The sequence below is a fragment of the Hemiscyllium ocellatum genome, chromosome 4 (genome assembly GCF_020745735.1).
Source record: "Hemiscyllium ocellatum isolate sHemOce1 chromosome 4, sHemOce1.pat.X.cur, whole genome shotgun sequence".
NCBI classification, from domain to species: domain Eukaryota; kingdom Metazoa; phylum Chordata; class Chondrichthyes; order Orectolobiformes; family Hemiscylliidae; genus Hemiscyllium; species Hemiscyllium ocellatum.
This window is the reverse complement of record NC_083404.1, coordinates 74,704,108-74,731,259: the sequence shown is the minus strand read 5'-3', so window position 1 is coordinate 74,731,259 and position 27,152 is coordinate 74,704,108.

Sequence of the window (27,152 nt, the reverse complement as noted above, 5' to 3'; positions counted from 1 at the left end):
TGTTTGGAAAGTTAAAATCCCCTACCATAACCACCCTATTACTCTTACAGATAGCTGAGATCTCCTTACAAGTTTGTTTCTGAATTTCCCTCTGACTATTAGGGGTTTCCAAGATTTATTTCAGAGATGAGGAGCTTGTTTTATGATGAGAGACAGAGCAGTTTAGGCCTATACATTTTGGAGTGTAGAAGAATGAGACAAAATTTAATTGAGGTATACAAGATGCTTAAGGAAAAAAAGACATAAATGTAATGTTTCCTCATGTCTAGAATCAATTGAGAATGTGATGCCATATTTTTAGGATAAGGGGAGTAGATTTAAATCAGAGATATGGAAAAACTAGTTTTCTCGAAGGGGAATGAATCTCTGGAAATCACTATCCCAAAGTACAGAGGATTCTGGGACAGTGCATAAATTTAAGGAGATAGATAGATTTTTAATTAATGATGTGTTGAATGGCTATGGAGAGCAGGCAGGAAAATGAAGTTGTGGTTGAGATGAGATCAACAATGATCATAATAAATTGTGGAGCAAGCTGAAAGGGCTGAATTGTCTGCACCTAGTTCTTATACTACCACATTCAAGCTATCATGTATTAGATTAGATCCCCTCCAGCCCAACAAGTCCACACCAACCCTCTGAAGAGTAACCCACCCTGATCCATTCCCCTCCAATGAATGCACCTAACACTATGGGCAATTTAGTTTGTCCAATTCACCAGACATGCGCATCTTTGGATTGGGGGAGGAAACCAATACAGACATTGTGAGAATGTGCAAACTCCACACAGAATAGTTGCCTAAGGTTGGAATTGAACCCAGGCCCTTGGTGCTGCGAGGTAGCAGTGCTAACCATTGAGCCACTGTGCTATTTCTTTTACAGTCGTTTTTTTTAAAAAAGACTCAGAATAATTCTTTCCAACAAGTCTATTTAGATTATATTGTCCTGTTGTTTATAAAGTTGATATTTCCATAGTGAACTATTACTATTTCCTTAAGAATTCATTATATAAATGGGAACAAGATATTTGAGCATCGGAATAGGAGGTCTCCACCATTATCTAATATCCACACCATATGCTTATGTATCAAAATCCATTCTCAGTGTATCACAATGACAAATGAGCACATTGACTAATCTTTGTCCTTTTCTCAGGGGAATGAGATTAGTTAAATGTTCCCATCATTGCTCTGAATACTCACAAATAATTTACTGATCAAGAACTGATTCTGAGATTTTGTTTCTTCTATTTACCTCAGGGGCATGTGAAGTGTCGGATTTGTTGATTATTACATCTTTGTGCTCAGTCTCATTTATAAAGAGCTGAAAATGTGTTGCTGTAAAAGCACAGCAGGTTAGGCAGCATCCAAGGAGCAGGAGAATCGATGTTTCGGGCACGAGCCCTTCTTCAGGAATGCTGATCTCCAGCATCTGCAGTCGTCACTTTCTCCTCATTTATAAAGAGTTGATGTATGTAAATATAATGTAACCAGGTCCTCAGCAGGATGTTATCAGTGCAGAAGCTTGATTTTGGAGACTGGTATAGTTCAAATCAAGAATAGATATTCAAACGGTCTTAGAAAACTTGTGTGGGGCTAAGATACACTGAGATGGCGAAACTTAGGCAAAACTCAATTATGCAGCAGTTGACTGAGTGGTGAGGTCATAGTAATAGTAAAGATACTGGCCTTTAATTCAGAGCCTTACACTAATACTTTGTGGTCGTAGTTTTGAAATCCACCTTGACAGATGGAAATTAAATTGCAACAATAAAATCTGAAATATGGCATGGCACTGCAATCAGTTATTGTAGTTCACTAACACCCTTTAGGGAAGGAATTGTCACCCTTCCCTGGTCTGGCCTACATGTGACTTCAGTCCCAGACCAATGCAGTTTACTCTTCACTGCTCACTGAAATGGCCTAAAATGCCATTCAGTTCAAAGGCAGTTAGAGGTGGGCAACAGTTGTTAGCATTGTGACACCTAGGTCGTGTCAAAGGAAAGCAGGACAGAATTGCTCTGCATGATATCACTCCGATGCTGCTAAAGCAGTTCTTGATTTTAATCATGATTTGGAGATGCTGGTGTTGGACTGGGGTGTACAAAGTTAAAAATCACACAACACCAGGTTATAGTCCAGCAGGTTTAATTGGAAGCACACTAGCTTTCGGAGCGACACTCCTTCATCAGGTGATAGTGGAGGACTCGATCGTAACCTGGTGTTGTGTGATTTTTAACCTTGATTTTAATGGTATAAATATTGGCAGCTATTTTTTAAAGTTGCAAAGTGGCTTTTGTAGTTCTTTATGCAGTATGCAGAGTGACCTTTACAAAAGTCATTCTAAGAACTAGTTTAAATGTAGCATTCCTGACCTGCTTTGAAGAGCTATTTGTTTACAGATTGGATATATTCTAGCTGATAATGTGCTCTAAGATCAGGTTCTATTTCATTGTCTGGATGCAAATCTCCTCCTCTTGGAAAACACTTATCCTCTTTATCAAGTTTGTGGTGCAATCATTTCCACAGCTTTTGCTCTGCAATCAATCAAACTTTCTATTCATTTCTTTTCCTATAAGGTAGAAACAGATATTACTCACCATAATGATCACAAGTGTATTTTTGAGGCTGAAGCAAAACTGTTATGATCAAACTATAGGTATTGTCAATGTCCATATGACTTTAGAGTTTTATATATCTTCATCAGGAACTTACCAAAGAATGAGGTATATTTACGGCTGTTCTGCAAATGTACCTTTTTCTATAGGAGTGAGGCAATCGCAAAAATTATGCCAAAGCCCTATCAATTAAAGGTGGCAAAGAATCCTATTTTATATGAATTTATAGAAACAAACTCATCATTTTGATTTCACCCTTTTCATTATTGGCGCTCACCATTTCTTATGACCTGAAGTTTTGCAAAAAACATTTAACAAGTAACCATTTACTTATAAGTGGATATTGTCAAACATGATATATAGTATATATATTATCATAATACAATTTTTGGATTGTTGGCGTAAAAATAATCTATAGCTATTTTCAAGTAGCAGCTAATAACTCATCTACTTTCTACTTAAGCAATGTCTCAGGATTGAAGCAGATTGATTTCCATTCTGCCTCCCTAATACCTGAATTAGTTGATCAATCCAATTATATTATGTTGTCAATGATGACACATGGGTGAGTGGGCGGCACGGTGGCACAGTGGTTAGCACTGCTGCCTCACAGCGCCTGAAGACCTGGGTTCAATTCCCGACTCAGGCGACTGACTGTGTGGAGTTTGCACGTTCTCCCCGTGTCTGCGTGGGTTTCCTCCGGGTGCTCCGGTTTCCTCCCACAGTCCAAAGATGTGCACATCAGGTGAATTGGCCATGCTAAATTGCCCGTAGTGTTAGGTAAGGGGTAATGTAGGGGTATGGGTGGGTTTCGCTTCGGCGGGTCGGTGTGGACTTGTTGGGCCGAAGGGCCTGTTTCCACACTGTAAGTCTAATCTAATCTAAAAAAAACCTTTGATAACACCAACAGAGTCTTGCCCTCACCTGAATAATAATCAACATCCAAATCTTTGGCTTATTTTTTTCCCCTCTAATTAGATTCGTAATAATGATATTTTATGAGCTCATACTGCTGCTTTGACTGAGCTCACTTAGCAGCTGTCCATTATGGTGTGAATGTTAAATCGGCCAACACCGGCATCCCCAAATCATTGGGGTGTGTGGCTTTCAAAATAGTTGGAACTTGAGTCAAGTACTTTCAAAAAGACCAATGAGAGCTTTGACTTAGCGCAGAACCTTTGGACTATTCAAAAGACATATATTTATATAATGCAACAATTTGCATTAATTTATATATATATATATGTTGCGTTAATGTTGTCTTAGGCGCTTCACAAGTAAACGCTAAACAGAATTTGATACTGAACAATTCTTACAGTAGTGATGTGAGAGCTAGATTCTTGTGACTGAACAGCAACGTATTTATTGAGCCTGACTCAAGGGGGTATCTTATCTTTTCAGTTTATTCATTCATGAGAATTGTCTCTTACTGGCTAAACTAACAACTTGAGGTGTATCTCAAGACTTCTCACTTGCTCTCTTAGTGTTCATTCATATTGTGTATACTTGGTTGTTCGCAGCATCTTCGCCTTGCCTTGCCTATTTGTACTTTTCCAACTCTTTCAGAACTTAAAGGCTTACTGTAGTTCTGACCTGCCTTGCTGTTTTGCACAGACACAAAGGCAGACAGCTTGTCATGACCACAGCAGTAATCTTCATCAAGGATTGAAGATATTGTTGTACAGCACTGTGCTATGTCAATTTCCCATGTACATCACTGTGCCAGCTGTAAGCAGGCTGTACATGCTTCAGCTAAATGCTGCATCTCAAAGGAGAATAGCGTTCAGTCAAGTCAAGACAGACTGAACTTAACAAGAAGAACTGTGAAGTTGAACACTTTCCTTTATTTCTTTATACGTCTGTCTTTACATTCTTTGTTTTGTTTAACTTTTCTGTATTTCAAGATGGTGCTGGACAGTCTATTTTGTAATAAAATGTGCATGACAATCAATAAGTCAAATCAAGTCAAGGATGTTATGAAACTTGAAAGGGTTCAGGAAACATTTACAAGGATGTTGCCCACATATGAGGAACAGAACAATGGGAAGAGGCTGAGTAGGTTGGGACTGTTTTCCCTGGAGTGTCGAAGGCTGAGGAGTGTTCTTATAGAAGTTTACAAAATCATTAGAGGCATGCATAGGGTGAATAGACAAGATCTTTTCCCCAGGGTAGGGAAGTCCAAAACTAGAGGACATAGGCTTAGATTGAGAGGGTAAAGATTTAAAAGGGACCTAAGTTGCAACTTTTTCACACAGAGAGTGGTACGTGAATGGAATGAGCTGCCAAAGGAAGTTGTAGAGGTGGGTCCAATTACAGCATAGGCATCTGGATGGGTATATGAGTAAGAAAGGTTTAGAGGGATAAGGCCAAATGTTGGCAAATTGGACTAGATTAATTTCAGGTATCTAATCGGCATGGACGAGTTGGATCAATTGGTTTATTTCCATGCTGTATATCTCTATGACTCTAAATCAAAGAAACACACAGCACCATTGATCCTGCAAAGTCCTCCTTACTTAACATATGGGGGTTTTAGCCAAAATTGGGAGAGCTTGCCACAGACATCAAGAAACAGCCTGATTACTCACTAAATCATACTCGTAGTCAATGTTCCATTCTTCTTCCTCAGCTGATGAATGCTTTATGTTCAATACTATGTGAAAGAAGCATTGAAGATATGGTAGGCATGGAATGTTCTCTGGTAAGACAATTTCAATAGTCATCACCAACAGTGGTTTGGTGGCACAAGTAGTGACCATGCAGTCAAGCCATGATGGCAATATTTACCAGACTGGCAAGTAGCAGGTCATGACAGAGTGATGAAGAAGGCAAAGCTCTCTGAGGAAGGGCCTGATTTTTCTCCACAGATGCTGCAAAACCTGCTAAGCTTCTCCAGCAATCTTCATATTTTTCTCATCCTGACCAGTCTGCCTGTCACAGATGCATTTGTCCATGACAGTATTAACAAGATTGTTCACTGGACTGTACTGGAGAAGATAATTGGCAGCGATACCTGTCACTTGATTAAAAATGATATTTACACATTGTTATACAGTCATACAGTCATAGAGACATACAGTGTGGAAACAGGCCCTTCAGCCAAACTCGTTCACACCAGTTTTCCTGAACTAAATTACTCCTGTCTGCCTGCATTTGAGCCATATCCCTCTAACCATTTCCTATCTATGCACATGCCCAAATGTCTTTTTAAATGTTTTAATTATATCCAACTCCACCATATCCTTTGGCAGCTCATTCCACTTATGCACAGCTCACTGTGTGAAAGATTTGCACATCAGGTCCCTTTTAAATGTTTCCTCTCTTATTTTAGATCTATGCCCTCTGCTTTTGGACTCCCCTAATCTGGGGAAAATACCTTGCTACTTACCTTATTTATGCCCTTCATGATTTATAAACCTCCATAAGGTCATCCCTCAGCCTCCTACACTGTTATGAGCCTCTGGTATAGGTCTTCATTATACTTGTGCTCATGGGGAATTATGTCCCATGAATGTTTGGGTCCTAGACTACAGGACTTGCTTGTTAAGTGTCATGGCTTCTTCATCCCCAGAGAATGTAGGACTCTCCTGTGACTACACCTGGTCCTTAGTTGATCGATAGCAGCAGTGCAGAACAAAAAAATTGCATTGAGAATCAGCAGAATTTGAGTGATCACATTTCATTGCATCTGTCCTGTGTGCCCATTTGTGATAGTTAACTCATCCTTTTTGTACCTAGCCAGTGCAGCCTCTCAGTGTATCAATGGTCACCCTCCATCCATGCCACTGATCACCATCCCCTCTATCTTGGCATCCATGATGAAATTGAGATCAGGAATTCCTCCATTGTCTTTCCCCTCTCCTTGTCATTGTGTGTCTGCTTCTCCTGGATGAAAAAAGTGCAACAAGTAAGCAACAGGTCAACTAACATAGATCAACCAGACATTGCATCCAAGTACACAAAAAAGGCAGTATTCCACATGCCTTGGCCTCAGTTGCCATGTGTACATTCACATTTATGGCACAGGTGCCCACTTGTACACATACATTTTGCTGACTGCATGGAGATCCCTGCTGAAGGAGTAACATTCACCCTTTAGATGGGAGCAGGTTGTTGATTTGTTTCTGATAATAGATACAGGGTCACTGCATGAACCCATGGTTGCTTACCTCCACTAGCAAGGGCAGCATTTGTTTACAATCTGTAATTGCTCCAAAACTGATTGGCTTGTGAGGCCGTTTCATAGGGCAGTTAAGAGACATTGCATTACATTGCTGGTCTGAAATCATATATAGAGATGTACATCATGGAAACAGACCCTTTGGCCAAACTCATTCATGTTGACCAGATATCCTAAATTAACCTAGTTCCAATTGCCAGCACTTGTTCATATCTCTCTAAACCCTTCCTATTCATATACCCATCCAGGTGTCTTTTAAATGTTGTAATTGTACCAGCCTCACCTCTTCCTCTGGCAGCTCATTCCATACACGCACCACCCTTTGCATGAAAAGGTTGTCCGGTAGGTCCCTTTTAAATCTTTGCCCTCTCACCCTAAATCTATGCCCTCTAGTTCTGGACTTCCCCAATCCAGCAAAAAGGTCTTATCTATTTACCCTATCAATGCCCCTCATGATGTTATAAACCTCTTTTGAGTCACCGCTCAGCTTCCGATGCTGCAGATAACACAGCTCCAGTCTAGCTCAAACTCTCCAACCCTAGCATTGGCCAGATCAGGCAGAATAGCTTTTTTCCACTCCTGATGGACAGAAGTAAATCAATGGGATTTTACAACAATTAAAGACTGTTGTCATGGCTACGGTTAACGTTATTTCACAGATTTATTAATTGAGTTAAAACTCTACCAGCTGCAATTTGAAATTTCTACTCACACCATTAACCTGGGCCTCAGAGTACTAATTCACTCATCACTGCATCAGATCTCCTCAGTAGCTGAAGTTTTATTTTTTGCACAGATTGGAGCTCTTTGAATCAGAAGAGTGTTAGTCAGATAGGTACATCTTCTATTGTCAATTAACTTTAAATAACTTACTTTAACATTAGAACAAAGTAATTATTTTTGTGGGCAAGCTAAATTTTAGAACACATAATACTCTCTTGGGTTCCAAAATCTACTAAAAACACTCAGAACTAAATGTTTGGATTTTGTTGTTCAAGCTGATTCATGTTACATGACCAATATCTCCAAACTAAATTAAGTTTTTTTGAATTAATTTAAAATTCAATCACGTCCATATGTTAGCAGTCAGCAATCAATTGTGATTTCACAACCAAGAATAATTAGGTGGTGTAACTTTAATAATTGAAATAAATAATAAAGATACATTTAAATGTGGGAGAAAGGAATGAGGAATGTGTGTACTGTTGATGAAGTAGGATGAAAGAGGGTAAGTGTAAAGCAGAATGACACACTTCTGTGTTGTAGATGTCAATGTACATAGTTCAGTTGTAGCTGGGAGATGGCATGTAAGTAGATAGAACATGTCTTACAATTTCCTCTTCTTTCACTGCGGTGGGACCACTTGGATCTATCTATCCATTGGTCTACCAACACTACTGAGCTGAAACTACAAACAATCTTGGCACTTGAAAATGATTGGTGAGGATCAGTCAAGCAATCTATCACATCAACAATTGAGCTGCTTTCAGTTACCGTTAGGTTGAAGACATTGATACATGACTGGAACTAAAGCCACAGTGATAGATCACATACTTCCTTCATCTATCAATTAAGACAAATTTCAGATATACTTTTGAGGTGATTGATAATGACACATTAACAAGGTCTGATGCGTTGTTTCTATCATGCTTCTTGGCCAAGCATGCTTGAAAGAAAATACCTTGGAATAATTAATTAATTAATGACAAATTAACTGGAGTAATAAATGGAAATAAATCAGTTATCTATTGCACCAAGTAGCCGTTTGAACTGATCCATATTGTATTCTTGGAATCCTTGGAATCCATTGGCAACACAAAATCTGCAACAAAAATTCTTTGGCTTTCTGACTCAGAAAGTATAATGGCAGCACTCAAGTACATCTATTATAGCTAGGTCATGTCAGTAGAATTGATGATGTTCATCTATTAAAAATTGTATACATAAAGAATTTGATGATGCCATAAGTTCTATTGGGCAGCCAATAAGAAGGTAAAAGGATTTATGCAAGCTTGATATTATTTCATGCCAATGTTCAGTTGACTGGGTCTCTTGGCACTGAAGTCTCCACAACGAGGCATGAAATTTGAAGAATGGATGTCAAATTAGCATATGAAAGTGCCTTACAGGAAGGAATATACATTAGCAAATGATAACCTTTGATACCTTCATTGCAGTCTCAGCAATGTCTTTCTTATATTGGACAGAATTTCCATTTGAAGACTCTTAACTGATGATAAGCAGATGGGAACCATTGTCAATAATGCAACGGCATAGGAGACGCATGCTTTTGACTCCTGACATAAAGTTAGGCTGACACTGCAGAAAATGTAATACTTATTGCACTTGAACACATAAGAAAGCTTTGACTTAAAACCTATCTCCCCTGTGCTTACGGACCTATATTTGATACCAGCAAAACATTGATTTTAAAATTTTGATCCTTACTTTCAAAACCCTTCACCACAGTGAAACTATGTAATTCTTCCAGCCCCAAAATCCTCTTAAATTAGATTAGATTACTTACAGTGTGGAAGCAGGCCCTTCAGCCCAACAAGTCCACACCGACCCGCCGAAGCGCAACCCACCTATACCCCTACATTTACCCCTTACCTAACACTACGGGCAATTTAGCATGGCCAATTCACCTGACCCGCACATCTTTGGACTGTGGGAGGAAACCGGAGCACCCGGAGGAAACCCACGCAGACACAGGGAGAACGTGCAAACTCCACACAGTCAGTCGCCTGAGTCGGGAATTGAACCCGGATCTCAGGCACTGTGAGGCAGCAGTGCTAACCACTGTGCCACCGTGCCGCCCACAATTCTAGCCTCTTGATAGCTAAAGCTTCACCACTCCATTATTGGCAGCTGTGTCTTCAGCCATCTAGAATGATAAAATCATAGGACCTCTACAATGTGTCCACATCAACCCTCCAAAGGGCATTCCACCTAAACCTACCCCCATACCCTATCCCTACACCTCTATTGTGGCTAATCCACCTAACTTGCACATCCTGGACACAATGGGCAATTTAGCCAGCTAATCCACCTAACTTGCAAATCTTTGGATTGTGGAAGGAAGCCAGAGCTCCTGGAGGAAACCCACGCAGACTTGGGGAGAATGTGCAAACTCCACACAGACAGTTGCCCAAGGGTGACACTAAACTTTGGAATTCCATTCCAAAACCTATTTTTCACTACCTTAAGATGCTCCTAAATATCAACCCCTTTTACCTAATCTTTGGTCATCAGACCTAATTATTATGCGGCTAGGTATCAATTTTGTTTTGGTAACACCTCAATGAATCACTATGGTATGTTTTATTGTGTAAAAGACACTATATAAATGCAAGTTGTTCTTGACATTGAAACATGGCAAATTTAAGGCCCAGCCTGGTCAAGGCGAAGTGCAGTAAGCAGCTCATTAACATTTCACCAATCTCTTGAATTGTAGCTTATTTGAAGAAATCTATATTGGTCTTAGAGTTCTACTGTTTTCCTGGTTACATTCAGCAAAAAAAATATTCAACACCATAGTGGACAAGAACATCTTCTATCATCTTGCTGGTTCCACAAGTGTCTGTTTGTGATTACAATGGAGCTCCTGCTGTATTTTAAAGCTAGAATACTTTTACATTAAAGAACAATTCTGTTCTCACCAAATGCTAGTATAATGCAACAAATACCTGTGAAGACTTTGAATGGGATTGTAAAGGACAAAGGACTGTGTGCCATGCAAATAATTTATTTCCTTCTGATTGCTCTGACACTGAATGAAGCTACTGCTTTGATTTCAAGCATTCCACAGAGCGGACAGTTTATTAGATAAAAGAGGTTTGAAACCTTTAGAATTTCCTTTAGTTTCTGTGCAGTTCCCTTCGCTACTTAATATTGCTAATAAGAAAGGTGTCAATTTCAGGATAAGAGTAGCATCCCAGAGATGGGAAAGCATTAAGATGCTCATGAGGTAGGATCTTAGAGTTGCTGCCTGAGTGTTAAATTGAACAATCGATCAATGATCCGATTCAGAGCTCACCTAACATTCATATGATTGCTTTCTACGGATGAAGAAGGCAGTTCATACCTTTCTTCAGACTTACAGTATTTAAGATGTCTGTGGTTTCCATCAGATATAATCAAGAATATTTGCATAACTTTGGTACATGCCCTTCAACTTCATTGAATCAGAGTCACAGTTTTGTCAGTAGCTCAAAAGTTCAAAACTCTTTTAAAATGTTTTTGTGGCTGAATATTCGAATATGTACATGAGCCAGACAGATAAAGCAGTGGTATGCCCTGCATTAAGCAGGTGTTGGATGCCTTGTTCAGGTTGGTATCTGATTTCATTAGCTTTTCTATTGCCTCACCAAGGCAGAAGGATTGAGATGACAAAGGGAAAGATTCCTTGAGGTATTTGATTGGTTTGATACATGGCCCTGCATTCAGCCATGAGCTATGTATTGATAGAGTGATACCTTTTGTTGGAAAATATTGTTGGTTCAAGTTCAGTGCCCTAATGGCTGTGTGCATAAAATCAATTGTGGCCTACATTCAAAGAAAGCCTGTGAGCGTTGCAAATTCATGAACCGTGTCTTCTTTATTTTGAGTGTAGTGTGGATAGTGATGCACTGGTCAACCCTGGAAAAAGGCACTAGAAATCTACATTAAGCTGTATCTGATCTCCCTTGCTGCAGACTTAAAGGATTCTAAGGCAAAAAAAAAAGTCATAGCCATGGTGACTTTGAGGGCAGGAAGTCGTCAGTGACAGCTGGATTGAAGTGCAGTTGCTCATCAGTTAAACCCAGAAACCTTTGGTAGATTTTGCCAGGTATGACATATTGTCTAAAACTCCTTTAACTGCGCTGTTCTGATCAGCCTAGCTGCTGGTGGTGCTCATTCTTTCTGAGTCTTCCTCCATGCAGAAAAAGGGAATTTCCATAATAGGTGACATTTGACTGAAGTGTTGCAGCACAACAAAAGCGTGGAGGAAATGATCTGGATGTGGTTTGGAGACCTTTGCAAACAGAAGTCTGGGATTAGTGAGCAGCATTGGACTTCCATTGTGTTTGTGACATTCTCAGAAACCAATCAGATACAGTCTTTATAGCAGATTTGAGAGTGAATGGAGATTGATGATTTAAAGTTAAAATCAAATAGTGTGGTACGCCATTCTCAGAGGGCAGCTATGACCATTTTAAGTAGAAGATTTGATGGGGGTGAGTGCCTGGCATGCACCAAAAAATACATACAATATAATGAACAGTATAGGATAGTGGTAGGATGGTGACAAATTTAACTTTAAACAAAGGCTTGTTTTGTGATAGTGTTCTAAATTGAGTAATAAAAGCAACGCAAATAACTGTGTCAAATAAAATAATGTGTCCCAAGAAATCTGAGATGTGCAAATGGATTGCCAGGGAACTTTGACATCATAGAGTCATAGAGATGTACAGCACGGAAACAGACCCTTCAGTCCAACACGTCCATGCTGATCAGATATCTCAACCTAATCTAGTCCCACTTGCCAGCACCAGCCCATATCCCTCCAAACCCTTCCTATTCATAAACCATCCAAATGCCTTTTAAATGTTGTAATTGTGCCAGCCTCCACCACTTTCTCTGGCAGCTCATTCCATTCAGGCACCACCCTCTGTGTGAAAATATTGCCCCTCAGGTCTCTTTTATGTCTTCATTCCATAACACAGCTAAAATTGTCAGCAACAAAAAATGTCACTCAAGCATTTGTCTTGTATGAGATCAGAAGTTATATCACATCATTATATAGTCCAACAGGTTTATTTGGAATCATAAGTTTTCTGAGTTCTGTCCTTTATCAGGTGAGCAATTCATGATGAAGGGCTTGTGATTTCAAGTAAACCTGTTGGACCATAATCTGGTGTCATGTGACTTCTGAGGCAGCAGTTCACAATCTTGGTGCTGCTTGCTCATTTGAATTATAGTTTTATTCAGCTGAATGTAATGTTCAATGTTGAATGGCTGAACAGCATTGCCTGCTGTACCTCTAAAAAAGAGGAACTTCGCTCATTAGAAGAAAGATGCTGCTGATTGCTTGGAATGAAATTCACCCCAAATTAAATTAGATCCCCTACAGTATGGAAACAGGCCATTTAGCCCAACAAGTCCACACTAACCTTCTGAGGAGTAACCCACCCAGACCCATTCTCCTATCCTATATTTACCACTGACATTTTGGGCAATTTAGCATGGCCAATTCACCTGACCTGCACATCTTTGGATTGTGGGAGGAAACTGGAGCACCCAGAGGAAACCCACACAGACACATGAAGAATGTGCAAACTCCACACAGACAGTCGCCTGAGATGGAAACTGAAAGAGGGTCACTGGTGCTGTGAGGAAGCAGTGCTAACCACTGAGTCACAGAACTGAAGATAGCTGGAGAATTGTGGTATTTATGTTGATAACAAGTGTGGGGTTGGGAGTAGAGTATTTTAAGATGATACAGAGAGAGAGAATAAGGCAACAAAAAAGGGAGAAATATTGCATTTTCAAATGTGGCACTGAATGGAAGGCTTTAGGTTATAGGAGGTTACTGTTTCTCAAGGAACTTCAGAAGAGAAAGGGAGCAGGTGAGGACTTGGAGTCTGGCCCCAGAGAACTGGCAGCTTTGGAACAATAATTTCACTGACCTCACTTGTGATCAAGCTCAATGAATTCATCTTCACATGATACCCTCTATGCCTATACCAACAACCTCTCACACTGCTCAATCCACCATACAGCAAACTCTTACCCAACAGCACTCAACAGCACCAACATCACTTTGTCAGAAATGTTGTCACAATGATCAATATAAACCAACAAGTTCCTAAATCTAATCTATTCTATGATTACTAAGCTTATCTCAGAGATGATGGCAGAAGGAAAGCACATTAAACTTTAGCATCTCTGAACTGAAGAGGAAAAGAGTCAGCAAGGATTTACCTTCTGATCATTATCATGGAAGTATTTCTGCACGGACTTTATGTTTGGCACTTAACTGAATAAAGGTTTGAAATGTGCTGTGATCCTCTATACGGTAGATTAATTTGCTTACTCTCACCATCTAGGCTTATATATCAAGAATAGCGATTTGGTTGTGATTTGAAAGTCTACAGATTCTAAGATCTGACAGCTGTTGATAACAGTAGAATCTAGTTTAATGGTTTTGTGTACTGTCCAATGTGGCAAGAGAATCTTTTTAAAAGTGGTAATACTCCTGCCTTCGAACAACATAAAGCTGAAACACTGGTGCCTTAAAGCTTTATTTGATTAATATTATAGAATTCACTGCTGGATGACATATAGCAATGTTTTGCAAGTTGTTTGCAAACCACCCTTAATAATTTTTTTTAACAATTACTTTAGTACTGCTTTGGCAAAGCTTTTTGTTTGCCCTGATCAGGACCGTTCACAAGAATAACAGTTCAAGGGGAACATATTCATATTGCATGAGGACAGAGTGCTGATTGGTTATGAAGTGAACCTTGATTGGTAGAAATGTTGGCATGGGGAATACCCCCAATGCAGATTGATAGTTAAGTGCCAGGCTTTATTTAAAACTAAAGCGAGTCAGGTTGACTCTGATTAGTCAGAGCATTCCCTTGAGAAATGAATCAACAAATGGCTTTCACCTATTTTGCTGGGTTGAAACATGTGTAGAGTACATATATGTTGTTTCAGTCTGTAAAAAACAAGAACCTGTTTATTAACATGTGTGGCTTTCTGAATGTGCAAATGGAATGCAATGTAATACCGATTAATAATCCTAAACTGATTTTCATAATATAGCACCAACTGCTCATTAAATAAGTTACAAGGTTATTTGCCACTCAGTAATTAAGAATAGACAGGATGCAAAATTTGTGGAGGTGAATTCATTATATTTTCCTGAAAGACAGGAATTTAACTTATTGGCCAGTATATTTTGAGGATTGGCAATCGCATTTAAGTTGCTGCGGTACTCCTAAATCTTTGCATTAGGGCTGATCTCCACATTTCTGTCTAGTAATACCTATCCTAGCTTCTTTAGAAATATGGAGCATACCTGAAATTTACCAGAGTCCTCATCATTCATAATAGTTGTAGGAAATCAAACCATGCCCTTTTTCACAGCAATTGAATCAGTATTCTGTGGTGTATCCGTCAGCACAGTCAGCCACTTTGACAGCTCCTGAAAATGATAAGTTTGTGAGTAAGTGTAGGGTTAGGGCTGTAGTTGGTTAAATGGCTCAAGTACCAGGTACATAGGGTATCAGACAGAAACGTAGTGATTCATATGGCTAGGTGGGTGTCGGATGGAAGGATGCAGAGTGCCAGGCAAGTTATGGAATACTCAGAATAAGCCAGGATTAGGGAGGATTGTCAGTTCCAATGGCACATTGATTTAGATCCTATCTATCTTTCCTTGAAAAAAACAGGAAATTACATCACCTACTTTAAGAAACCAAGACCAAAAATAGAGAGGCGGGACCTAGTTTGGTGATGAAACATCTGGAAGCAAACCTTCAAGCTCAGTGAGCAAGCTTACATGCTTATCATCAACTTGAGCTACAAATCTTCTCAAAAACCGGTTGTTGGGGCTGGCAGCAGGGACGTGATGGCATGAGGAGTACAGTTCAGTGGGGAATTGTCTGCCTGTCTGGCAGGGAGTGTGAAATGGCAAATCAAGTGGCGGTGGAGTGGTTGCAAATTTCTGGTCTGGCAAGTGGGTGCTATTGGATCTGGCTGGGTGAAGGTAGCATATCTGTGGGTTGGGCTGGTAAGTGTTAGGCTTGGTTAGGGAGAGGGTGTGTCAAGATGGTTAGGGGGATAGGTGTTGGCCCCAGCAGGCTGGTGAGTACCATGTACATCTTGGATGTTTGGTTGGATTGGCAGGGGAGTGGTGTTAGGAATGGTGGAGAGGGTTGGGGGTTTATTAAGTCTAGTGAGTTGGACAGTGGCCTACATGGAACAGTGGTGAGGGAAGTGGCGGGTTCCATGAGGACTGGGATTTTGTTCTGGGGAGTTTGGGGCAGCAAGCAGGATTTAGTGGTACTGTCTTGGTTTTGTGAAGGTAGATCATTGTCATAAAGTCATACAGTTTCGAAACATATCCTTGTGTCCAAGCAGTCCATGCCAACATCATCCCAAATTAAACTAGTCCAACCTGCCTGCTGCTGGTCCATATCCCTCCAAACCTTTCCTATTCATGTACCTATCCAAATGTCTTTTAAACGTTGTAGTTGACCCATATCCACTACCTCCCACGGAAGCCCACTCCACCTGTGAATCACCCTCTGCGTCAAAAAATGTCTCTCCTCTCACCTTAAAAATGTACCCCTAGTTTTGAAAAACCCCAGCCTGGGGAAAAGGCAACTACCATTAACTCTATCTAAAGTCCTCATTATTTTATAAACTTCTATAAGGTCACCTCTCAACCTCCTGTGGTCCAGTAAAAAAAATCCAAGATTATCCAGCTTTTCTTTATATCTCAAACTTTCAAGCATCCTGAAGTGGGAGGTTGATTGTTAAGTTTAGAGATCAACTAATAATTACCCTGGAGTTGAGTAGGTTTTTAATTCTTGACCTTTTCCTGTGTAATAAATAGGTTTACTGAACTGGATGCCTCTGAATTCTCCAACTTTAAGGATTATTTTAAAGATTTCCAGGCATAAAGGAATTACCCATTGGAATCCTCAATTTCTATAAGATCATAACCATAGGATGTTGAAGCAGAAGTAGGGCCATTGCGTATGCTCTGAGATTCAATGATATCATGGCTGATCTGATAATTCCCACTCATCCTTGTTTCCCTTACTGATTAAATCTCAGTCTATCTCAGCCTTGAATATAACTAACAAAACAGCCTTGATATATCTTTGTGGCAAAGTGTCAATACCCTCTGAGGGAAGAAACTCCACCTCAGTTTTGCTTTAAATATGCAACACCTTACTCTGAGGTTATACCCGTAGTCCTAGCCTCTCCTACAAGTGGAAACAACCTTTTGTATTTAACCTGTTGAGATTTTTCAGAATGTTCTATTTCAATAATTTGCCTCTCACTGTTCTAAACTCTAAAACTACAGACACAACCAATTCAACCTCTCCTCAATAAGACAGTCCCTCCATACCTAGAATACAACTAGAGAAACTCCCCTGGGCTACTTCCAATACCAAAACATCTTTCTATAGCTAAGACAATTCAAAGTATTCCAAGTGTGGTTAAACAAGTGCCTTGTGTACTTTTAGCAAGGTTTACCTATGTTCATATACTATTCACTTTGAAATAAAATGTCAGAATTCCATTTGCCTTTCTTTTTGCCTGCTGAACTTGAGTGCTAGCTTTTTCTGACTTATGCATGATGACTCCAAAATCCCTCTGCATTGTCCAGATGTGCACTTCTACAGTTGCAATAAGAGTTTTCTCCTCTCATACTCCCCTCTTGAAATAAGAGGCAACATTCCAGTAGCCTTCCTGATTACCTGCTGCACCTGTGTGCTAGCTTTCTGCATTCCATGCAGAGGTACCCCAAGTCCCTTTGTGTTGCAATTTCTAGCAGTTTTTCGCCATTTAAGTCTGGCTCTGTCCTTTTGTTTTCCCTTCCAAAATGAAAAATTTCATATTTTCTGACAAGCTGAGTTCAGAAACTTGAACATGAATGCATCACATAATTTTAGCATTATGCTGCTTGGACCCTTCTGAGTGCAAAAGTAATCAATAACATGGGAACTAACTGGACTAATCCTGCTATAATTTAAATAAGGTGCCCACATCAAATATGTATACTGACTACTTCTGGTGGAACCAGCACAAGCTGGTAACCCACTGCTATGATTAATGTTACTGACAATTTTTCTACTTCCTATTTGGGTTTTCTGGCAATGATAGCTCAGCTACAGATTCTGTTTGCTGAGCTATAGTGAAATCCTTGGAAGAATTTAATTACACAAGACTTGCATCTGAGTATGGAACATTCAAATGCTGCCTTTCATTCAGAAAATCTGGAAATTTGAAGGTTGAACAAATCTTGCTAGACTTTCTCTTTTCAGTCTGATTCAAGCTCAGCCAAGGCCATCAAATCTCACCAAGTCCAGAAAGAAAACTTATTCTGTTGTTTAACCTAAGTGCAGTGGAAATGTTTTGTACTATTTCCAATTTCTTTCATCAGAAACAAAAAATATAAAAACTCAAATCAAATGAAATCCAGAAAGTCTGATTGTCTTTATTCACTGGGAGAACCAATATTTGAGAAAGAAGGTGCAGGAGTAAGTTAATGATGAGGACGAGGAGTGTAGTTGACCTTCCACTCTTAGGGTGAGTTCATAGGTGGCTGTACAAACTGATGCAGCTACCACAGGCTCTGTTTCACTTGGGTTAGGTGATGGTGGCAAGAAGGGGTGAATGGGGCATTGGTGTGGCAGTGTGCTCCTTACACTGTTTTCACGTGGCTTCCATTTTTTCTCAATGGTGAGTATTAGATAAAGCAATGGGGGAGATTGAGGGACTAGGTGATGGTGGGGTTGAAGATGGTGAATGGGCTGTGGGGGATGGGGAGGGAGGAGGCAGAAACTTGTACTCGTCAATACCACTTTCAACATTATGTTCGGACAAGTTTTAATTACAGCAGTGATATGCCTCAGGAAAGCTGGAATAGCGCCCATTTTTGAATCAGAACAGGAAACTTGCAAAGGAACTTTACATCATCATATGACTTAATCATGCACACAATTAAAACAAAGCATAGTTAAACTCTTCATTAGGTGTTCTGATCTAGAGCTTCTTTTTTAAATTCTCCACTATAATTTTATGAATTAAACACCGATGACTATTCAAATTAATATTTCAAAGGCAAAAGGTTTCTGTGTAGTTCAAAAAGGAAGGGGTCATATAATGGTCACATTGTAATTTGGGTTTAAACCCGATATTGAATTTGAGGCATCTGATTTCAGCTTTACTGCCCAAGACACAAAACACGGGCACCAGCCACCGTCGCTCTCCCTCCATGGACATTGGTATCTGTCAGCCTATCATGGCCGACCTGGCATTTCTACTGTGCATTAACACAGCACTCTGGAATCACAGACTTCCATTTCAGGGTGTACATTGAAAAGCTGCAGGAGAGACATTTGTGCTGAGGGTCAGGCACTCAGCTTGCACACTGGACCCGGTTGCATTGCAGGGATGTTTGCTTGTTCTCTTAGTGCTTGCTCACAGCATTGCTGTTTTGTCTTGCCTTGTATTGATATGGCATATGAATTAGTATGGTTGTCTTGCTGCTATTTTGCCCTTAGTGTAGGGGTGGATATCTTGCTGTACAGCAGTGTGCTATATTAATGTCATACTTTGTCCATGTAGCTTACATAGCAAACATATTGCATTTGAGGAAAGCAAGCAGCCATGTTACCAAATGAAAGTGTCTTTGACCTTAATGAAGTACATGGAGATACCCATCAGTCAGAGGTCCCAAACACAGCAGGTCAAGACCAATATCCCATAGAAGTTCCAGGGAATTGGCCATGGTTAGGTATTATGTCAGAAGGGTTTTGATCAGGTGTCTGTCCCTCTACAGGAGGTGGAGGGGCCGGGCGCCTCGACAGTGTGCTAAGTACAAGTCAAGTGGGCCTTTTGTGGTTCCATCTTATCCTGAATACTTCCTGGCACCACCCTGTTTTCTTGTGAGTAACTGGCACCTGGAGTAGGGTTGAGGTTCCCTGTCTATTTGTCACCATGACTTCAGCCATGAGGACTATTGTGATTGAGTTTAGGTGTGTGGTTGCCCCACAGACACTGAGAATGCTGGACCTGGCTGTCAATGGCAGCTGCCAAAATATCCATGGAGTGGGACAGGTGATCAAATGAATTGCCACTGATGTAGTTTCTGGACACTGAAGTCCTCTATACCCATCTCCCACTGCTGCTCCTCCCTGTGCATGTGTGTGAAGTCCCTGATTGCTCACACTGCACATGCCTCTCCTGCCTGGGTCTGAGCAGGTATTTCGTCTCTGACAGACCTCTGGGTGCTAGTAACCTGTGTATTTCTTCCTCAGCTGGTTGCAGAGATATGACAGTGAGCTTATCATCATGTAGTAGATGAAGGGCTTATGCTCGAAACGTCGAATTCTCTATTCCTGAGATGCTGCCTGGCCTGCTGTGCTTTGACCAGCAACACATTTGCAGCTTATCATCATGTTGTGTTCCTTTACCACTCTCTACCACGGTGATTCCCACCAAGGTGTCAGTATGTGGCTGGTGAGCAGTGCAGATGGCAGATAGTGAGGATTGCAGATGCTGGAAAGTCAGAGTCGATAAAGTGTGGAGCTAGAAAAAGAACAGCAGGTCAAGCAGCAACCGAGGAGCAGGGCAATCAACGTTTCAGTTCAGAACCTTGATGCTTCCTCTGAGGAGTTGGTACTATTGTCAGAGATCATGAATGGTGTTTCCAGAGAAGTTGGACATTTCAATGGAGAGGTTAAGTGTAACCATGTGGAATGTATGAAACAAAAGAGAATAAAAACAGCATGACAACTGGTTAGAAATGGTATACAAAGATTGATACACAATCATTTGTGCAGGATATGATCTTTTGGCTTTTCAGTAGGAAGGCCTCAGTCTTCTCCTATGAGGGACAAACTTCTCTCATCATAGGGAGTGAGACGCTTGATGTCAATCAACCCACTACCCTTATGGGCTTTCTCTGTCTTGTTAAGGGCGGTCTTCTGCAATTAGAAAAAGGAGAAAGGAATGAATGTGATTACAGTGAGTGGCATGGCTACTAGTGGTAGTGCATGTGGGGGAGTTTTGCTGAGGTATACTAAAGGACTAAGAAGACTTTGATTTGAGGGCATACAGGGTTGGTGGTGTGGGAGGCTGAGGGGGAGAATGAATGATGAATCTGTTGCAGGTAAAAGTGAGAGTGGTAAATCAAGGGTCTTGGTGGTAGGTGGATGTTGTGGCAGAAATAGATAATGTATCAAGTCACAGAAAGAAAAATGTGGCACTCACCCTGGTAGAACACAGAAGATCTATCTCATCATTTATCAATATCACTTGCTGGAAAATGCATACTTGCACATCTTTGATGAGGTCACTATGAGCATGATGGTGAGGAGCCTCATGGTCAAATACATTATTGGCACATGCTACCTAATCAATATGAAATTTTTATGTGGATGAAGTATTAGAGGCTTATTGAACCTCAAGCCACTTTGCAATATATTCAGGGGAAATTTGAGAAAATTGAAAAAAATATCCTGAAAGATCTCTTTCCTCCTTAAAAGAGCATTGAATCAAGAGACAGTAAAAGTAAAAGCAAGCATTACCTGCAATGTGCCTGTGCTTTCTCGATGGCATAATGAAGAAGGAAACTACTTTGTGAAAACAGGAAGTAGGTCAAGTAGAGCATAAGAATATATAGGAACAGGAGAAGACCATTAAATAAACAACAGTTTTTGATTGAATAACCCCTTTCACCTTATAAGAATAACAAAGAATAAATATTAAGCTTTCTTCTTAACAATAATTTACTTATATACAATAAATGTCAACATTACAAACTTACCAGTGCCAAAAAGTGGTAAGTTCAAGACATTGTATCCACTAATGAATAAGTCAGTGACTCCAATAAATACAGTGATATGTGGCATCCCACACCCACCTTTTAACTTTCTGTTTCTCTAGTAGTTTAGCATTATGTCTCTGATAGTGTTTTCTGGATCCTTGCAGGGGAGGGGGAGCAACCCCAAGTTGTAGCCCATGTAGGCACCGACAATGGAAGAGAAATGGGAATTTAAGGCAGAAATTCAGGGAGCTAGGGTGGAAGTTTAGATCTAGGACAAACAGAGTTGTTATCTCTGGTTAGTTGCCCATGCCACGTGCTGGCTAGACAAGGAATAGGGAGAAAGAGGAATTGAATATGTGGATTCCTGATGAAGGCTCTGGCCCGAAACGTCGTATTTCCTGTTCCTTGGATGCTGCCTGACCTGCTGTGCTTTAACCAGCAACACATTTTCAGCTTTGAACATGTGGCTACAGGGTCAGTGCAGGAGGGAGGTTTGTATTTCCTAGATAATTGGGGCTTTTTCTGGGGTAGGTGGGACCTCTACAAACAGGATGGTCTTTACCTGAAACAGAGGGTACCAATGTCATGGGGGAGGGGGAAAGGTGGGGGCGGGATCTGCTAAAGCTCTTCGGGTGGGTTTAAACTAACTCAGCAGGGGGGTAGGAACCTAAATTGTAGTCTGAGTATAGAGGAGGTTGAGAGTAGTGAGGTCTGAAATAAGGTTTCAGGGACACAAAGGGGCACTGGCAAGCAAAATGTTCATTTGAAGTGGTCTATTTCAACGCCAGGAGCATCCAGAATAAGGTGACTGAACTTGCAGCACGGTTCAGTACCTGGAATTTCAATGGTGTGGCCATTTTGGAGACATGGATAAAGCAGAAACAGGAATGATTGTTGCAGGTTCCAGGATTTAGATGTTTCAGTAAGAACAGGGAAGGTGGCAAAAAAGGGGTAGGTGTGGTATTGTCAGTTAAGGACAGTATCACAGTGGCAGAATGATGTTTGAGGACTCGACAACTGAGATAGTATCGGCCAAGATTAGAAAGAGGAAAGGAGAGGTTACCCTGTTGGGCTTTTCTATAGGCCTCTGAATACTTCCAGAGATATTGAGGAAAGAATAGCAAAGATGATTCTTGATAAGAGCGAGAGTGACAGGGTAGTTGTTATGGAGGACTTTAACTTTCCAAATATTGACTGGGACTATAGTTCAAGTACTTTAGATGGGTTGACTTTTGTCCATTGTGTCAGGAAGGTTTTCTGACACAGTACGTAGATAGGCCAACAAGGGACGAGGCCTCATTAGATTTGGTATTGGGTAATGAACCCAATCACATGTTAGATTTGGAGGCAGGTGAGCACTTTGGTGATAGTGACTATAATTCAGTTTTGTTTGCTTTAGCCATGGAAAGGGATAGGTATACACCAGAGGGTAAGAGCTACAACTGGGGGAAATTACAAGGTGAAAATGTGTTGCTGGAAAAGCGCAGCAGGTCAGGCAGCATCCAAGGAGCAGGAGAATCGACGTTTTGGGCATGAGCCCTTCTTCAGGAATGAGGAGACTGTGCCAAGCAGGCTAAGATAAAAGGTAGGGAGGAGGCACTTGGGGGAGGGGCAGTGAAAATGCGATAGGTGGAAGGAGGTTAAGGTGAGGGTGATAGGCCAGAGTGGGGGTGAGGGCGGAAACGTCAGGAAGAAGATTGCAGGTTAGGAAGGTAGTGCTGAGTTCGAGGGTTGGGACTGAGACAAGGTGGGGGGGGAGGGGAAATGAGGAAACTGGAGAAATCTGAGTTCATCCCTTGTGGCTGGAGGGTTCCTAGGCGGAAGATGAGGCGCTCTTCCTCCAGCTGTCGTGTTGATATGGTCTGGCGATGGAGGAGTCCAAGGACCTGCATGTCCTTGGTGGAGTGGGAGGGGGAGTTGAAGTGTTGAGCCACGGGGTGGTTGGGTTGGTTGGTCTGGGTGTCCCAGAAGTTTTCTCTGAAACGTTCTGCAAGTAGGTGGCCTGTCTCCCCAATATAAAGGAGGCCACATCGGGTGCAGAGGATGCAGTAAATGATGTGTGTGGAGATGCAGGTGAATTTGTGGCGGATATGGAAGGATCCCTTGGGGCCTTGGAGGGAAGTAAGGGGGGAGGTGTGGGCGCAAATTTTACATTTCTTACGGTTGCAGGGGAAAGCGCCGGGAGTGAAGGTTGGATGGGTGGGGGGTGTGGACCTGACAAGGGAGTCACGGAAGGAGTGGTCTTTTCGGAACGCTGATAGGGGAGTGGGAGGGAAATATATCCCTGGTGGTGGTGTCCATTTGGAGATGGCGGAAATGATGACGGATGATACGATGTATATGGAGGTTAGTGGGGTTGTAGGTGAGGACCAGTGGGGTTCTGTGCTGTTGGCAATTGGAGAGGCAGGGCTCAAGGGTGGAGGAGCGGGAAGTGGAGGAGATGTGGTGGAGAGCATCGTCGATCATGTCTGGGGGGAAGCTGCGGACTTTGAAAAAGGAGGCCATCTGGGTTGTTCAGTATTAGAACTAGTCCTCTTGGGAGCAGATACGGCAGAAATTACAAGGTGTTTGGACAAGTTTTAGGATGCATAGGGATGGGGAAGGAAACTGAAAGGAAAGTGCACAATAGAAATGTGGAGCTTATTCAAGGAACAGTACTGTATGTTCTTAATAAGTACGTACCTGGTTTACTAAGGAAGTTGAATCTCTTGTCAAGATGAAGAAGGCGGCTAATGTTGGAATGAAATGTGAAGGCTCAGTTAGTGCGAGTGAGTGAGTGCAAGGTCGTCAGAAAAGATCAAAAGAGAGAGCGAAGACGAGAAAGGAGAGGACATCAGAAGTTTTTGGTGGATAGGATCAAGGAAAACCCTAAAGATTTCTACAGGTATATAATGGATAAAAGAATGGCTAGAGTAAGATTAGGACCAATCAAAGACAGTAGTTATGCGTGGAGTCAGAGGAGATAGGGGAAGCGCTAAATGAATATTTTTCGTCAGTATTCATACTGGAAAAGACAATGTTGTTGAGGAAAATACTGAGAAACAGGCTTCTAGACAAGATGAGATTGAGGTTCACAAGGAGGAGGTATTAGAAATTCTGGAAAGTATGAAAATAGATAAATACCCTGGGCCGGATGGAATTTATCCGAGGATTTTCTGGGAAATCAGGGCGGAGAATGCTAGCCTTTGGCTTTGATCTTCATGTCATCATTGTTTACAGGAACACTGCCAGAAGACTGGAGGATAGCTAATGTTGTTCCCTTGTTCAAAAAGGGAGCAGAGACAACCTGGTAATTATCAACCAGTGAGCTTTACTTTGTTTGTAGGTAAAGTGTTGGAATAAGTTATAAGAGATAGAGTTATAATCATCTCAATGGTGATACGTTTATTAGGGATAATCAGCATAGTTTTGTGAAGGATAGGCCATGCCTCACAAACCTTATTGGGTTATTTGAGAAAGTGATCAAACAGGTGGATGAGGGTAAAGCCGTTGATGTGGTGTGTATGGATTTCAGTAAGTTGTGTGATAAGGTTCCCCATGGTAGGCTACTGCACAAAATACGGAGTCATGGGATTGGGGGCAATTTCGCAGTTTGGATCAGAAATTTGCCTGCTAAAAGAAGACGGATGGTGGCGCTTGATGGGAAATTTTCCTCCTGGAGTTCAGTTACAAAAGGTGGACCACAAGGATCTGTTTTGGGTCCCAGCTGTTTGTCATTTTTATAAACGATCTAGATGAGGGCATAGAAGAATGGTTAGTAAGTTTGCAGATGACACTAAGGTTGGTACTGTTCTGGAATGCGCTGAAGGATATTGGAGGTTACAGAGGGATATAGATAGGCTGCAGAGCTGGGCTAAAATGTGGCAAATAGATTTTAATGAAAAAATGTGTGAGGTGATTCACTTTGGAAGGAGTAACGGGGATGCAGAGTACTGGTCGATTGGGTAAGATTCTTGGTAGTGTACATGAGCAGAGGCATCTCGCTGTCCATGTATGTAGATCCTTCAAAGATGCCATCCAGGTTGATAGGGCTGTGTTAGCTTTTATTGGTGGAGGGATTGAGTTTCAGAACCATGAAGTCATGCTACAACTGTACAAAATGCTGGTGTGGCTACACTTGGAGTATTGTGTCCAGTTCTGATCACCGCATTATAGGAAGAATATGGAAGCTTTGGAAAGGGTTCAGGGGTGATTTACTAGGATATTGCCTGGTATGGAGGGAAGGTCTTTTGAGGAAAGTCTGAGGGACTCAGGCCTGTTTTCATTAGAGAGAAGGTTGAAAGGTGACTTAATTGAGACATATAAGATAATCAGAGGGTTAGATTGGATGGAGAGTGAGAGCCTTTTTCCTTAGATGGTGATGGCTAGCATGAGGGGGCATAGCTTCAAATTAAGAAGTGTTTTATATATAGGACAGATGTCAGAGTTAGTTTCTTTATTCGGAAAGTAACAGAGGCATGGAATGCACTACCTGCAACAGTTGTAGACCACTAACTTTACGGACAATTGAATGGTCATTGGATAGGCATATGGACGAGAATGGAATGGTTCAGATTAGAACATAAAACTTAGAACATAGAACATAGAACATAGAAAAGTACAGCACAGAACAGGCCCTTTGGTCCACAATGTTGTGCCGAGGTTTAATCCTAATAGAATTTAACCTACGCACCCCTCAACTCACTGCTATCCATGTGCATGTCCAGCAGTCGCTTAAATGTCCCCAATGACTCTGCTTCCATCACCACAGCTGGCAATGCATTCCATGCATTCACAACTCTCCACATAAAGATGCTAGCTCTGATATTTCCTTTATACTTCCTCCTAATATCTTCAAACTATGATTCCTCGTACTAGTCAATCTTGTCCTGGGGAAAGATCTCTGGCTACTGACTCTATCTATTCCACTCATTATTTTGTACAATTTGACCAGGTCTCCTCTCTTCCTCCTTCTCTCCAGAGACAAGAGCCCAAGCTTATTCAACCTTTCTTCATAAGGCAAGCCCTCCAGTCCAGACAGCATCCTGATAAATCTTCTTTACATGGTCACCAAAGCCTCTGTATATGTCCTATAGTAGGGCAACCAGAACTGGACACAATATTCCAAGTGTGGTCTCACCAGGGACTTGGAGAGCTGCAGCAAAACCTTGCGACTCTTAAGCTCGATCCCCCTGTTAATGAAAGCCAAAACACCATATGCTTTCTTAACAACCCTATCCACTTGGGTAGCAACTTTGAGGGATCTATGTACTTGCACACTCAGATCCCTCTGTTCCTCCTCACTGCCAAGAATCCTGTCTTTAATTCTATATTCAACATTCGAGTTCAACCTTCCAAAATGCATCACTTCGCATTTATCCAGGTTGAACTTCGTCTGCCATTTCTCAGCCCAGTTCTAAATCCTGTCTATGTTGTGCTGCAGCCTGCAGTAACCCTCTATACTATAGATGACACCTCCAACCTTTGTGTCATCTGCAAATGTACTAACCCACCCCTCAACCTCCTCATCCAAGTGATTTATAAAAACTACAAAGAGCAGGGGCCCAAGATCAGAGCCCTGCAGGGCCCCAATCAACTCTGATCTCCAGGCATAATACTTTCCATCTGCAACCACTCTCTGCCTTCTGTCAGCCAACCAATTCTGAATCCAGATAGCCAAATTTCCCTGTATCCCATACTTTCTGACTTTATGAATGAGCCTATAATGGGGAACCTTATCAAATGCCTTGCTGAAGTCCATATACACCAACTCCACTGCTTGACCGTCGACGACCTGTGACACCTCCTCAAAGAAT